Source organism: Microtus pennsylvanicus, chromosome 3, assembly GCF_037038515.1.
Source record: "Microtus pennsylvanicus isolate mMicPen1 chromosome 3, mMicPen1.hap1, whole genome shotgun sequence".
Taxonomy (NCBI): Eukaryota; Metazoa; Chordata; class Mammalia; order Rodentia; family Cricetidae; genus Microtus; species Microtus pennsylvanicus.
Window position 1 is genome coordinate 36,253,287 of NC_134581.1, and position 15,245 is coordinate 36,268,531.

The following is a 15,245-nucleotide window of genomic DNA, read 5'->3' on the forward strand; positions in this document are numbered from 1 at the left end:
TTTCTGAGCCAGGGGTTTTTATTACCAGTAAATTATGTCCAGTCCTACTGGTCTTTTTTTCTTTCTGTACTTTTTCTTTTATTGAAAACTGGACTTTTTTTTCATATCATATATTGTGATTAAGGTTTCCCTTCCCCCAGCTCTCTCCAGTTCCTCTCCACCTCCCCTCCCATCTGGATCCAACCCTTTTTGTCTCCCATTAGAAAACAAACAGACATCTGAGGAATAATAATAAAATAAGATAAAACAAATTGTAATAGGATAAAACAAACAGAAGAAAAAGAGCCAAAGAAAAACATGAGGAACACATATAGATGCCCAGACATGCACGTTTGTACACACCGGAATCCCATGAAAACACAAAACTGGAAGCCATAATACATATGCAAAGGACCGGTAAGGATAAAAAAATTCCCCGACAAATCATTATGAGACAAAGATCCTCCAAAGATGCTGTCGAGTTTGTTTTGTGTTGGCATCTCTGCTGGGCGTGAAGCCTACCTTTAAGAGTAGTTTGTTTTCCCAGTGAGACTCCCTTGGAAAAAACTAATTCTTCATTTGCAAGACTATCAATTGGAGATATTTCTGGGTTTGAGATGGGGGCATGTCCATGTCTCTTTTCAGCTCTAGAACCCCATTTAGTACAGACCTGTGCACAAGGAGACAAGCCTGCTAATCACAGCAAGGCCAATGTACATAGTGAAGTCACAGAGACTGTGACAGCATAAACTCTTCTTTTCAAGGCCATCTTTTAGCTACTTTTCTTCTCTTCCAGTTTCTCCGTGGTCTAAGACCAAGCCTTATTCTTGTCCGTCACTTTTCTCTAGGTGTATATTTAAGTCTGGCTACCTGATGTTTGTATATTCCTTTCTTTGGGTCTGCTGCTATAAAGAACCCCTACTTATACAAGTTGGAAAGTCAGAAACGTTGTTATGATCTTACGGTCTTAATACTTGTGATCAGCCAATATGTCAAAGCCTAAGGTGTTAGAAATTATAAGCTGGGGTCTTTAGCAAACAATTAGACCTTTGTTTTGCCTTTGTGAATGGAATTAGTCAGATTGTATAAGGGAAGCTTTGGAAGCCTTGTTGATCCCTTATATCATGTGACGACACAAGAGGAAGTGGGTATCCATTAGATTAGGCCTCTGCAGTCACTGATATTTGATAGCCTGGCTTCCAAACTGTGAGAAAGGAAAGTTTGCTGTTTGAGAGTGGACTCACTGTAGGGCACGTAGTCACTAGAGAAGACTAAGGTCACCAGATTTTACTTGCAACTTTTCTTTTGAAACCTAATCAAAATGCCTAGAAGCTGGTGGCAGTGGTGCCTCACGCCTTTAATCCCAGCACTTGGGAGGCAGAGGCAGGTGGATCTCTGTGAGTTTGAGATCAGCCTGGTCTACAAGAGCTAGTTCTAGGAAAGCCAAGAGCTTCATAGTGAGATCTTGTCTCAAAAACAAAAGCAACAAAACAAAACATAAAAAAATAAAAAGGCTAATAATAAACTTCCTTCTCTCTCTCCCTCTTGGTGTTTAAGTGGAAACAGACTTTCTAAGAGCCGCCAGTGGTGAGCTTTCAGTTGTAATGTCTCTGTGGACCCCTGTAGAGGAATGCTTCTGGTAAGTCAGAGCTACACTGCCACACCTCTGATGTTACTGTTGGCTGTTGATGGACGATTTTAGACTCAGAAAATGAAGTTTATGGAAGTCAGGGTCAAAAAGGAAGCTATAGAAGTGATGACCGTCATATTTACTAAAGAAGGCAATCTAAAATAAATTTGGGTATAGTCACATTCCTATTTGATAATAGTGAGAAGGCAGGTCCAAAGTGATTGAATCCTTGTAACTTTGTTTATTTCTCCTTATTAAAAACAAATTAGGGTGTATTTTCATAGCAACATAATTTGTAGCACAGTATATAGTCAGATCCAAGGCATTTTCTTGACTCAAGCATATATAATGATTACTACCTTACTGCAACCACAGAGACAAGCACAGGAGTGGGAGGGTGGTACCTTGGATTCTACTCTAATGTGACTAATGTGAATTTATACACACGGAATTTGTTTCTCTTAACCATACAGGCATTTTCACCATTTACATTAGTTATTAGATTTTCCCTACAAGATACAGAAGTGGTAATTCTATAAGTGATGTGTGTAATAGCCATTTTTAAAGAAAACTATTTAAATATTGGTTGTAGACTAATAAAGTATTGTGATTAAACTATCCTTGAAACCATTTATTTCTGTGTTGGGTATTGAACCAGATCATCCCTTATGTTTTTCCTAAAGTCCTCTTGCAGAGGAGGTCCAGAATGCCTTCGAATTTTGTTGTCCCCCTGATGAAAACAGAAACACAATTGCATTTGGATTTGTAAGACAGGAAATGCTTTTATAGGTTGGGAGTTGTGTTATCTTTCTGTTATGTTAATAATCACCTGACATGCTCTACCCATGAAGAGAAAGAATTTATTTTGGCACATAGTTTTTGAGGTTCATGGTCAGATATCTCAACTACTTTGGACCTAATACATCATAGCAGGGAACATATGGAAGATCAAAATTTTTGCTTCATGGCTGGGTTGAAAATAGAGAAGAGAAATAGTGCATGCTCCAATATCCCCCTTAAGGCCAGTAACCAGAGACATTTGACTAGGATTTCTGCACAGGAAAGGAAATAATTGACTAAGCTGAGGAGGCTTCCTCCAGAAGGGAAGAACATCTTGGTCTAACAGACGCCCATTACCTAGAATATATATAACACATGAAGACAAGTAACCAAATGAACATACAAACTGATGACTTGAATAGATGATTTTTCAAAGAAATAAAAGTGGTGAGTAAATGTATGAAAAATGTTCCACGTTCTTAGCCAGAAGGCAAACGCAAGTCTAAAATTATACTGAGATTTTCAGATATTTAGTGAGAATGGTAACTATCAACAAATGACAACAAACCCGAAGTAACAAACATGGTACAGATGTGGGGAAAAAGGAAGTATAGTGTACAAGTATAAATTAGTCCAGGAGTTGTTGAAAGAAGTACAGATGTTCCTCCAAAAATTCAGCATAGAACCACAATCAAATTCAACATATGCTACCACACCTGGGCATATACCTGAAGGAAATTAAGTCAGTATACTTCTGTAAATCTGAATACCCTTTGAAATAATTGAGCACTATTATATGAGCTTAATCTATTCGACTAGCAAACATGGGATCATTGACAACTGTGCAAGCTGTGTGCTGAGGATTCAGCATGAATCCCGTGAACAGAGTCCTTGCCTTGAGACAAGGAAATGATACTTTTAAAAATATTGTTTTCAGTGTTACATTAGGAAAGTACCTTATGGTTTAAGAGACTGGGGAGCATCTAACTGTGACTCAGAGTCAAGAAAGGTGTCCCAGAAAAAGATCCAAGCTGAAAGCAATAGATACATAGAAACTCTCAAGAGCTTTGGGTCCAGAGTATTTGCGTGAAGCCTGGAAGGAAGATCGTGGGAAGACAAGGCATACTAAGGGATGCAGATAATATTCAGGGCAGCAACTTTCAGGTAAACAGGAAACAGAAGTGGAGTTATTTCAAATACACCTTCTCCAGTGTAGCAGGGCACAACTGAAGTGCTTCAAACATGGCTACATGGGTCATTTCAAAGAATGCTTGAGCTAGCACTACATCTTTGAAAGGATCACAGCCCCAAGGGGGTGGTTTATATGTGTGTTTTAATTTGGTGTGGGATTCAGGCTCAGATGTTTCAACTTATCTGAAGTCAAATGTCAATTGAAAATTACTGTTTACTGCGTAAACTGCCCTTTTAGTTGGGATGGTTTCCCTCGCTGCTTTGCCTTAGAAAGCACCATAATCTTGGGTCTCTATTTAGATATCCTGTAGTGGATATGCTCCTCATTTAGAATGTGAGTGGGTGGGTCCTCCTGATCCCACAGAAGTCAAATGCTTAGAATGTTGTTATCACAAAACCTGTTTCAGAGATGCACATTTCTTGTCCCCAGATACCTTTAATTCATTCATTAATATCCAGGTAAGACATCACATCAAAATACTAATACGTCTTAATGTCTGTTTGTCTTCACTTTATCAGAGCAGGATCCAGTGGAGAGGTAGTCTGTCTTTAGCTTAAAGAGGAGAGCCTAAAATACATGGACTTGGGAGGCAGCACACATAACTTTCCAGGGTCCAAATCCTGGAGGTTTCAGATGGGAAGAAATATGGTCAAGCTTGGCTCATTGCAAAGGACTAGTACCTCTAAGGCTGTCTGTTGTACTGAAGACCAGCTCCAACTTAGATTTCCTGGTAAAAGTGGTTTATAGCAGTGACTTCCATGTCAAGAGCTGCTTGATTTTCCTGTGATAGGAGATAAAGTTCTCATAATATAGTATATTACCTTACAATATAATATGAGGTTGCAATTGTCTTATGATTGTTTTATCCTGAGTGTTTGATGGATCACTGGGCTTTCCTTCAGCGTCTGAGTTTGCTGTGGTGTGGTGTTTTTCTCTTCAGAGGTGTATTATATTTCTGCCTTCAAAAGAACTTTTCCTGTGGAAGATTATGTCACATGCAAACCAAGGTTTATTAACAACCCATCCTTTGTCTTCTTTGTTTTCCATATTGACATTCTTTGATGCAAGGTATCATTACTGTGGGACTGGAGTTGCCTCCTAAACTGGAAGTGCTTAATAAAAAAATATTAGCTTATAACTTAAGAATAAATGCAAGTTTTTCAAGAGTTATATTGCTGATTGATGGAAGATTTTAAAAACTGGACCTTGAATTACCAAGCTAATGACAAAAAGAGACAAAAAGAGAGAGAGAGAGAGACACCACCACCACCACCAACAACAAAAATCCCGACAAAATAGCTAGCGCAGTCTCCATCTACCATATCCCAGGATAAGACAATATTTATGCTTTGGCAGTTGTTTAACTTTCAGACTATAATGTCTTTATCCTCATTTGATCTTCAAAAATGTTAAATTTTAAATTAAGCAATAAATGGATATAAGTGAACATCATAATATTTTAAGTAAAATAAGACATAGGACAAATATCAACTATTGTACATTTTCTCCCATACATATCCTAGAATTAATGTATGTGTGTGTGTATATATGATATATGCATGTGTATATGTATGTGTATGTATGTGTATGACATATATGACATAAAATTAGAAATGAGACTTTTTAAACAAGGAAAATTGAGGTGGAGAAAGGAGAGGACTGGGGGTGAGGCTGTGGTCAGAGTACATGATTCACTTGAATGAACACATCCTTATGAAATGCTGCACTCTGTGCAATGAGTGAGTATCAATAAAATGCATCATTTGGAAAGCTTTAAGTTTGTATTCATGGGGTGCTAGACAATGTGTGTGTGATTCCAGATTCAGTAAGAAAGCAGGATGAACAAGCCACAAGGAACACCAGTAAGCATCACTCTTCCATGGTTCTGCCTCAGTTTCTGCCTCCAGGTTCCTGCCCTGTTTGAGTTCCTGTCCTGACCTACTTCAGTAAGGAACAGTGGCCAGTGGCATAAGAAGTGTAAGCCAAATCATTTCCTCCTCAAGGTATTTTGGTCATGGTGTTTCATCACAGCAATAGAAACCCTAACTAAGACAGTCTTTAACCTTAAAATTTGCATTCTGATTTGAGAAGTATAAAGCTGTGACCTCATAAACCGCCAGACAATGAGGTGGTATAAATTCAGGAAAATATAGTCATATAACATAGAAATAAAGGAGAATTAATTATCATAAGGGATAAAGGAGAATTCATTATCATTGAATTATCTGATAAGAAATGAGTTTGAAAAATTCTTGGGGAAGGCTTTACGAGGAGGAATATTGAAGAGACTTGGCATAGCCATATTGTTTGGATGTCTGGCATCTTCTGAGAAACTGCGGGGATGAGACAGGGTTCATCTTTGGAAGCAGTCAACAGCTCGGCAGGAGACAGTTTCTGCAGGGTGTTTCACTAACAGGGTTTATCATACCAAGACATCTGTGCATCAGATCCTGTGCCTAGCCCTGTGGAGATTAACTCACTGAAGCCTTCTTAGAAGTCTGTGATAGCTTGTGGGAATGCTCCATGTGACAACAAGCTTCATAAACAAGACCTCTAAGTTTCAGATGTTTGAATAAGTAACTTTGGTATACTGATTGGCACATAGTGGAGCTGGAACATAGATTCAGGTTTGTCTGCTCCCAAATCTCAAGCACTATAGGGAGTATGTCACTAAATTGAGAAACAAAGTTAGACCGGGGGTTCTTAGTTCAAAATTATTAAGTGTAGACACCAAGAGAAAAGAGTTAACCAGCTGGCGTGCAGGGTAATATTATATGGAAAAATCAATAACTGGCCTCCAAATGCTTGAACGGAAGTACATGCTCAGTCTGGGGATACAGCTTAGTGATAGGACAGTTGCCTATCATGAGCAAGGTCCTGCATTCAGGCCCAGCTTGAACAAAATAGTTCAAACATACTATCTCTTGTCTCACGGCACTCTTCTCTTTGATTTATGAGCTCATGTCTGGATAGTTGGGAAACAGTGTGCACAAAGGTCAAATGGTATGAGAGTATGAGATAATGTCCTATGAATAAAGTAAGTTAGAGATAACTTTTAAACCCTGACCACACTTAATCAGAAAATACATAATATTATCAGTTTACAGCTCTTCAAAAATATCTGTTGAATTGCATTTGATAAAGGTAATGAGGTAAAATATGACAAGAAATTGTTTTCCTCCTATGGTGAATATTGACAATGCCTGAATATTTATGTTTAATTGTATTGATAAGCTTTTTAATTCTCTAGAAGTCTTTTGGGTGTTCATCTACTTTGTGAAACTTTCAATATCACTTCTGGAAAAGGAAAAACACATTCTTTGGGATAAACAAAATTTCCCTGGCCTTCACTCATTTCTCCTAGGCAGTATATAAACAACACTACTGTATTTTTGATGAAATTTCTCTGGAAATGAATAAAACTGGTTTTAAGTCAACAAAGACTATATGGGGTTTAAGATAGCCATTTGGCATCACAATCATGAAGCAGATTGTCAAATAACATTTTATAAAGTAGTTACTATGCCCATAAATACTGTCAATGTGCAAAGAAGCTATTTCCACTCACACTTCAAACAGAAGTAAACAGCCTGAAGCTGCTTTGCTCAAATAACCGATCCACATATCATACTTCCCCTCTCCACTCAGGTTTTGAAACCCCTTTACTATGCAATATTATTTAGAAAAAGGTTTTGCAAAAACAACTGTTTAAAATATGATTTTTCCTACTATCTTTCCTCCTGTGATTTTTGGTGACAGATGATAGGATTCCTTGAAAACTTAATTTTTTAAACAATTTGGGAAACATTTATTTTCAAAATCAAAAATGGTACACATTTAGATTACTAAACTCAAAGATGATCTGGTATTATGTGATTTATTCAAATTCTTCTCAATCTATCTATCATCTTGTTTCTTTCACAGTAAGTGGTCAGATAGGTAAAAACCAATTTTAATCTCATTTACTAGGATTCGGTGAAAATGCACAGAATTATTTCAAGAAGTAAGCATCCATTTGACACCAGGTAGGTTCTCCTAACTTACATTATTTGAGAGATTCCCAGGACCAGTGGTTCATATTGGAAACAGTAAAATCAATTGATGAATCAAAACAACTGATGGCATGAAACAATTGATTTCTTTCTTAATTTACTCACAAAAAGAAAATTGCCTTCCTATGAAAACTTAATTTTAAGCTTGTACTATATAAGCTAGTCCCCAGTTTGTGATGGAAGAGTTAGTTACTTTTAATATTCCTAGTCATAGATTTCTCTGATCTCTCTGGTTAGCATCATGAGGGGGCCCAGTAGAGTTGAACAGTTGACCTCTTACAGTACAGACTAGAAAAGAGTTAAAGAATTTTCTGGAATGATATCTGGGTATTAAGATTTTAAGTAGTTTGGACTCACTAAGAGAGAACAGATAATACAGTACTTTTCTCCAAATTTGCCAAATATATACAGACTAAACATTATGAATGTAATTCTTACCTAATAATTTTTCTTATTGTATGTAGTTTTACTAGATTGGAGTTAAAACTTTTCTTTTTTATTTTTGTTTTTAAAAACTACCTTGTCTCATTTTACATACCAAGTCCCTACTCCCTCCCCTCTTTCCCCCTGTATCTTCCCCCACTCATCCCCCATCTACTCCTCAGAAAAGGTAAGGCTTCCCATGGGGAGTCAACAAAGTCTAGCACATTGCTTTGAGGAAGGACCAAGGCCCTCCCAACTATATCTAGACTGAACAAGGTATCCCTCCAAAGACAATGGGTTCCAAAAAGCCAGAACAAGCAGTAGGGATAAATCCTGGCCCCACAGCCAGTGACCCCACAGTTTGCCCCAGCCATACAACTGTCACCCACATTTAGAGGGCCTTGTTGGTCCTATGCTGGTTCCTTCCCTGTCAGGCTAAATTTGGTGAGCTTCTATCAGCTCATGTAAGCTGTTCCAGTGAATATCTCCATCTTGACCTCTCTGCTCATATTCTCACTCCTTCCACTCTTCCACTAGACTTTGAGAGCTCAGCCCAGTTCTTCGCTGTGGATCTCTGCCTCTGCTTCCATCAATTGCTGGATTAAGGTTCTATGGTGACATTTAAGATATCCATGAATCTGACTACAGGGCAAGGCCAGTTCAGACATCCTTTCCACTATTGCTTAGGGTTTTAGCTGGCATCATCCTTGTGGATTCCTGGGAATTTCTCTAGTGCCATATTTCTTGCTAGACCATAATGGCTTCCTCAATCAAGATATTTCTATCCTTGCTCTCTGTCTCTGTCCTTTCCCCATTCCAAGTTCTCCCCTCTCACTTTCTTCCTTCCTCGCCTTCCTTTCTACCCTACCTACATGCTCCCAGTTTTCTCAAAAGATTTTTTTCTATTCCCCATTCCAAGGAAAACCTTTCTTTTTTATTTAGACAGAAAGGGGGAAAGGTTGAGGAACATTTGTACACTCTGTGAAGATGTATTTCTGTGATTGGTATAACAAAAAGCTGAATGACCAAAAGCTAGGCAGGAGATATAGGTTGGACTTCTGGGTGGAGAGAGAAACTGAGAGGAGGAATCTGGGTGCTCCAGAGAGACACAAGGAGACACGGAAGAAGCAAGGTGGGTGGCACATGACAGACCGTGGATTAACAAAAATGGGTTACTTTATGTTGTAAGAGCAAGTTGGAAACAAGCCTGAACAAGGCCAAGCTTTCATAATTACAAACAAGATTAAGTGGCATAATAGTTAAAGGGTGTTTTTTTGTTTTGTTTTCAAAATTGACTAATAAAAGGTCACACTTACACTCTCCAGAGTTTAACACTGGCAACAAAAAGCTGTTGGGGCCACAGTTGGCAGTCAGACTAGCTGATATACAACCATGTTTCATTTTACACTAGCTTTATTTTTGCACATTCTAGTGATCAGTTTTCAGTGTGGGCTGTGGAGCCTCCCCCGTATGCTCCAGTGTATGTGCCCCAGAGAGGCCAGATGTGAAGCTACAGCAGCTGTCTTGACACCTGTAGCATGGGCTAAATTACTCATGTGTGTGGTAGTGGTGGTGGTGGTGGTGGTGTGTGTATGTCTGCGTAACAGATTCATAGTCCTGTGGTCAAGACTATGCAAATAATGTCAATCAATCTAATGGAATTAAATCAATCTAATGTCAATCAATCTAATGGAATTAAACATCCTTGGCCCTACTTACTTAAGTCTTTTTTTTTTCTTTTTTCTTTTTCTTCTTCCCTCAGATCCCCATCTCCTCCCTGCAAATACATACCCAAAGTTATATATAAGTCTGAGTCATTTTACAGAAAGACAAAGGCAGTGTCTAACATAGGCCTTATTAGATGCGTTTCCCCACGTTTGTATCTTGGCCCCTATCCTCTCTGGGTGTTACAACACATCAACACGCTTAGTGATGATAGTTTACAGATTACAGTCCTCTTGGTGAGCCACTTCCTCCATCTTCAAGACAACGAGGCCTAGATGGGAGACAGACGGTTACTTGGGCAATTAAGTGGTTAGGTCTTGCTGACAAACTTTACTTTCCATGCTGGTGACTCTACCGAGGCGCTTATGAAAGGGGACAAGTAACTGCTGCTCTTCCTGGTGCTTGAGCACAGCAGTTTACTGCCTCTAATAACAGAGCAGAATCATCAGAGGCTGTCAGTAACCGCCTGATGAGAAGCAGCCACGTACTTTAACTTGGACTTCATCTGGAACTGGCTTTTGCTCTTGATTTCTTGTTCTTTCATATGGTCTCCTCATACATGTGCTCCAGCAACATGTTTGAGCAGGAATGACAAGTGAGTTTATCTCCTGAGGTTAGCATCTTTTGCAAGTAAGATGTAGGGTAATTGGTTGGTAGAGAGGTAGATACAAAAAAGCCTCTACTGGTCTGGCCTCTGTAATTGCTTTGTTCAGTGGTCTTGGCCAAGCTGCTTAAACATGCAGCAGTTGCTTTCCTTTTGGTAGAGGAGAAAAAAAGTTAGGGAAACAATTTTTCAGGTGGAAGAAATGTTGTAGAACAGTTTCCAAGCATCCTAGAGCACTGAAAGGCAGGGCACTGAACTTAGAAGATGCTGTCAGTCCTAAGGAGTGTAAGACACCAACCGTTTCAGAAGGTTTTGGAAAGAAAGTCGAAGTAATGAATGAGTCATTTGGATACAGCAGAGAGACACAAGAATGCTTTTCAGTTAAGTCAATGCCACCAAGGAGTTAAGAACAAAATCAGCCAAATTATTCTTCAAACCCTGGTGTAAAGAGCAGGCAGGTCTGAAACACAGACCGTACAGACGTGGGCACCTGGGTTATTCACGTGTTGTATAGCTTGTGGGAAGGTGCCAGAAAAATAAAAATGGCTCGACTGTATGAGCTAAGATATATGTAACTGCGCAGCATGTGGGTCATAAACAGGAATCTCACACAAACATATAGAAGAATTAATAGCTATACTTTTCAAAACTGGACTTTCAACTGTCTTAGCACCTACAGGTTTTAAACACCAGTGTTGACATTTTTACAAGGTTTCTCTGCACATTTGCATTTACTTCTGTTCAGTATGGGGAGCCAGAAAGGGAAAAGTTCTCGCTTACCAAGTAAGATTCTGTCAGATTAAGGCAGCCTTCAGTTCCTGTCATTTTGGCTCTACATGGGAGGGTGTTGCTTCTGGGTGTCTGGAGTGTAAATTCGGGAACTCTTTAGCTATAACCTTTAACGCCGATTTCTAAGGTAACCCACATCCAAAACACAGACGGCACCATAAATCACAATTAACACCTTGAAAGTGTTTCTGGGAGCCAAGTGGGAGCCCTCAGGGCTCCCGGAGTCCAGCTGATGTCACCCCATTACCAGTTTCCTGGACAGACTGAGCTCCAGCTGTCTCACCAGCTAAGGTTTCTTTCTGGTGACCTTGCACAGCTGTCCTGAAGACGGGTATGTAGGGCACCTCACTGCCATCCAACTGAGAAATGAGGCAGCCATATTCTCCACAGCCACCGCCAAGCATATGTTTTTATTCTCCAACTAGATGACCTAGTGCTCAGGCCACCTTGTGTTGGTGGCCTTTTTCTGGAGGTCTTCTCACCCAAAGAATGCACACCCAAGCACTCATCAAAATTGGCCCCAGCCCAAGCGATCTTGATTTGCTCTGATGATGCTATGGATTCGCTTTTAGGATTCAGGTCAGAGACAAAGGGACAAAGGTGACAAAGATAGGAAACAGGCTATGTTGCTTTTCTTGAGTTCCTGGTTTTCAGTTGGTTTTAGTTCTGATTTTGACACCTGTCAAGAGAAGGAGAGTTAGTTCGTGGAAAGACTAGTGGAAAAATTAAGGAGTTGGAGAGTGAAGAACATTTGAATACTGAGTGAACTTTGTCCTTGGGCAATCAGGCTGTGGTGTGTGTGTGTGTGTGTGTGTGTGTGTGTGTGTGTGTGTGTGTGTGTGTGTTTAAAAATGTGTGAACTTAGTAGTCCAAGAGGCAAAGTGAGTTAACAGCTCTGCACATTTATCTTTATCTCTTACACGAAAAACTAGCTAGGTAACACAAATGCAAGTTTCTAGGAAACCAGTTTGGCAGGGCCACATTAGCATTTAGGAGTTGGTTAACACAATATCCTGCTGAAGTTCAGTCTGAAGGAACTTGGAAGATTTTCAAAAATGGTTAAATGATATAAAGTAAACACTTGGCTGCACTCTTTGGGCCACAACTTTTAAAGCTTGTCACAGGATGGCCCAAAGAACTTTGTCCTTCTTTGATAAAAATTTCCCAACTTCATCTTGAATTCCAAAGTTAAAGGACCACTCCTTGTCTGTTTTGTGGAGTTACCAACATCTCTGGCACTTGCCAAGCATAGATTAGCACAGATACTTGGAACTGGAAAGTGAAACATTAGGGACTTACTGTAAAGGCCTTAGGAGGTGAAACAGCTCTCGCTCTTCGGCTACTTGCAGTCTTTTCCTGGATCCCTTCACGAGGACGTTGCATCCTGGAACATTATACATACCATGGAGTGTTTCCACAGCCTCATCAGTCATCCCGAGATCTACAGGAATTTACTCAGTAACCAGGTCTTTGGGGAAAAGATAGACAGGAAGAGGGATAATAATAAAGAAAGTCAAGTTCACAAACTCACCGAGAGAATTTAACTTCTTCCATGGCCAAACCCACAGAAGATGAAGTCATTCTGCATGCTGCCCAGCACATGCATTTTTCTGTAATTCCCAACGCTGACTCACTGTTCAGTCATAAACATTCTTTGGACTTAAATGTCCCCACCTGTAAAGTAGGGATAATAGTACCAGTCACGTGTCTGATGATGATGAGAGAGAGAGCTGTTTCTAGAGGACTTTGACCTTGCTTTTGCCCCCAAGTGGAATTCTTATATCTTTATAGTCCTAGTAGTAATGTTTGGTAAAGAAACACACAGGCAATCCATTCTCTGAAATGTTACTTCCCTGATACTATATGCAGAGCAAATATTTTATTTAATTTAGACGAGAAATGTGAGCAGTTCTTTTTGCACAGTGCCAATACAATTCTTTTTGTGACTTGCTGCAAAATAGCTTCTGTTCACTGCTTCGCTTCATCTAATTTCTAGTGCATTATTGATATTTAAGGAATCTTCATTTTAAGGCTGTGTCCCAGCATAACTGGATAACATGACTGAAGAATCTGCTCTGGTACAATCCTCCTACCTTAAATTTGAATTATTCTATAACTGTGTAATTAATGGATTGATTTCATTAATTGTTTGCTGTACCTTTCCTTAGTGGATTACAGTATTTAAGAGATCACAGATTTCTGTTTTGTGTGGTGACACAGCCCCACCGTCTAGGACATCCTCTGGCTGAGAGTACTGGTTACATAATTCACTTGAAACAATGAATAATTTGATTTCAGCTTCTTTAACTTAGTTGATGTTTGAGTTTAGGCTTTCAAGCTTATCTGGTTGAAATCCAACTACCCAGCCACACTTCCATCCTTTCTTTCTTCTTGCCTTCTTCTCTTTCATTCTGCATGCCTTCCCCTTTTCCCTTACATTCTAAGGCAGTGGTTCTCAGCCTGGGGTCTCATGTCAGGTATTCTGCATATCAGATATTTACATTATGATTCATAACAGTAGCAAAAATTACAGTTATGATGTAGCCAAAGCAATGAAATAATTTTATGGTTGGGGTCAACACAGCCATGAAGAACTGTATTAAAAAGGTTCACAGCATTAGGAAGGTTGAGAACCACTGTTCTATGGGCTTCTGGTTTGGCTAGACTTTTTCTTTCCACTGCTATCTCAAGTTTGGTTTCGATACATTCTTACAGCTATTATTTGTGATTCTCTTGTGAAATGGTGCCATAATCTGCTGAATCATTTATCTGAAAACAATCATGGAGGCCCAGTGAATACATGTAGTATGGTTGCCAAGATTTCATGTGAAACCATATGTATGAATGTTGAATTGATGCTTTAGAAACTGCATGATATAAAGGGTCATTCTGGCATCTGTCAGAGGAGCACTTCTGTACACTGATGTTATTGTGTAGTCTTTTAGTCTTCCAATTTATTTCACCTGTTTCCTAAAGGAACGTGTTATCCAGAGTCCACTCCCCATTGGATGAGTCATTTATTCATCAAAAAACAAAAAGATAAGTCCTAGGTCCTCCCCCCTCCGTCCATATCTAGGAAGGTGAACATCCAAACTGGCTAGGCTCCCACCAAGCCAGCACATTAGTTAGTATCAAAACCCCGTGCCATTGTCCTTGGCGTCTCATCAGCCCTCATTGTTCGCCCTGTTCAGAGAGTCCAGTTTTATCCCATGCTTTTTTGGTAGGAGTCCAGCAGGGAACCCTGACTGCTCTTTGGACTGGAGAGGGAGGGGGAGAGGAGTGGGGCGAAGGGGAGAGGGGTGGGAGGAGGGGGAGAAGAATGGGAGGAGGGGGAGAGGAGTGGGAGGAGGGGGAGGGAAATGGGAGGCTGGGAGGAGGTGGAAATTTGTTTTTTTTTTCTTATTCTCCTTTTATCAATAAAAAAATTTAAAAAAAATGAAAAAAAAGAAAAAAAACAAAAAAAACCCCAAAAAGATAGTGGGTATTGCAGAAGTCAGGGAAAGTGAAGGAAATAAAAGGGGGGATGAGAAAGAATTTTGACATCAAGATATGTATTTAGGATTTTTCATCTCTTAAAAATGTACAGATTGGCATCTTTATTTCCTTTGTGAAACTCAAAGCAGTAATGCTACAAACTTGATGTAAGTTTTCTGATTTGACTAAAGTGTCTTTATTTCTATTCATTTGTTGCAGTTGTTTATTTACTTAAGTAAAGATTTTTATAAAGGAATCAAATTGGAGCAAAAATAATGCAATGGAAACAACAAAATATCAAAATTTTAGGGTTAAAAAGTGATTATACTTGAATGATTTTTTTGTATTTCTAAGACATACAATAAAATTTATTAGATTTTTGTACCGAAAGTCAAAAATACTGTATGTTTCTTCCACAGCCCTTCTTTGGGAGTCTCTCAACAAACATGACCCACTACCCTCCAAACACAAGGCATTGAGCCTAGTACCATACAGCTGACAAGGAAGACGATGGATGAGAGCTTCTCTCTCTGACAACATTTGCGCCTGTTTCTTTCAGAAAGTGTCTTTAAGTATTAATGTTCACCTGCAAAGGTA

At 39.3% G+C, this 15,245-nt stretch overlaps 1 long non-coding RNA gene across 1 annotated transcript; it reads right to left on the reverse strand.

Moving 5' to 3' along the window:
• Positions 1-11,802: 11,802 nt before the first annotated feature.
• On the reverse strand, positions 11,803-12,719 carry LOC142846979 (uncharacterized). The gene is made up of 3 exons (XR_012910105.1): positions 12,706-12,719; positions 12,474-12,558; positions 11,803-11,853 (listed from the first exon to the last, which is right to left on the reverse strand). It is a non-coding gene; the product is annotated as an uncharacterized LOC142846979 (long non-coding RNA).
• Positions 12,720-15,245: the final 2,526 nt, after the last annotated feature.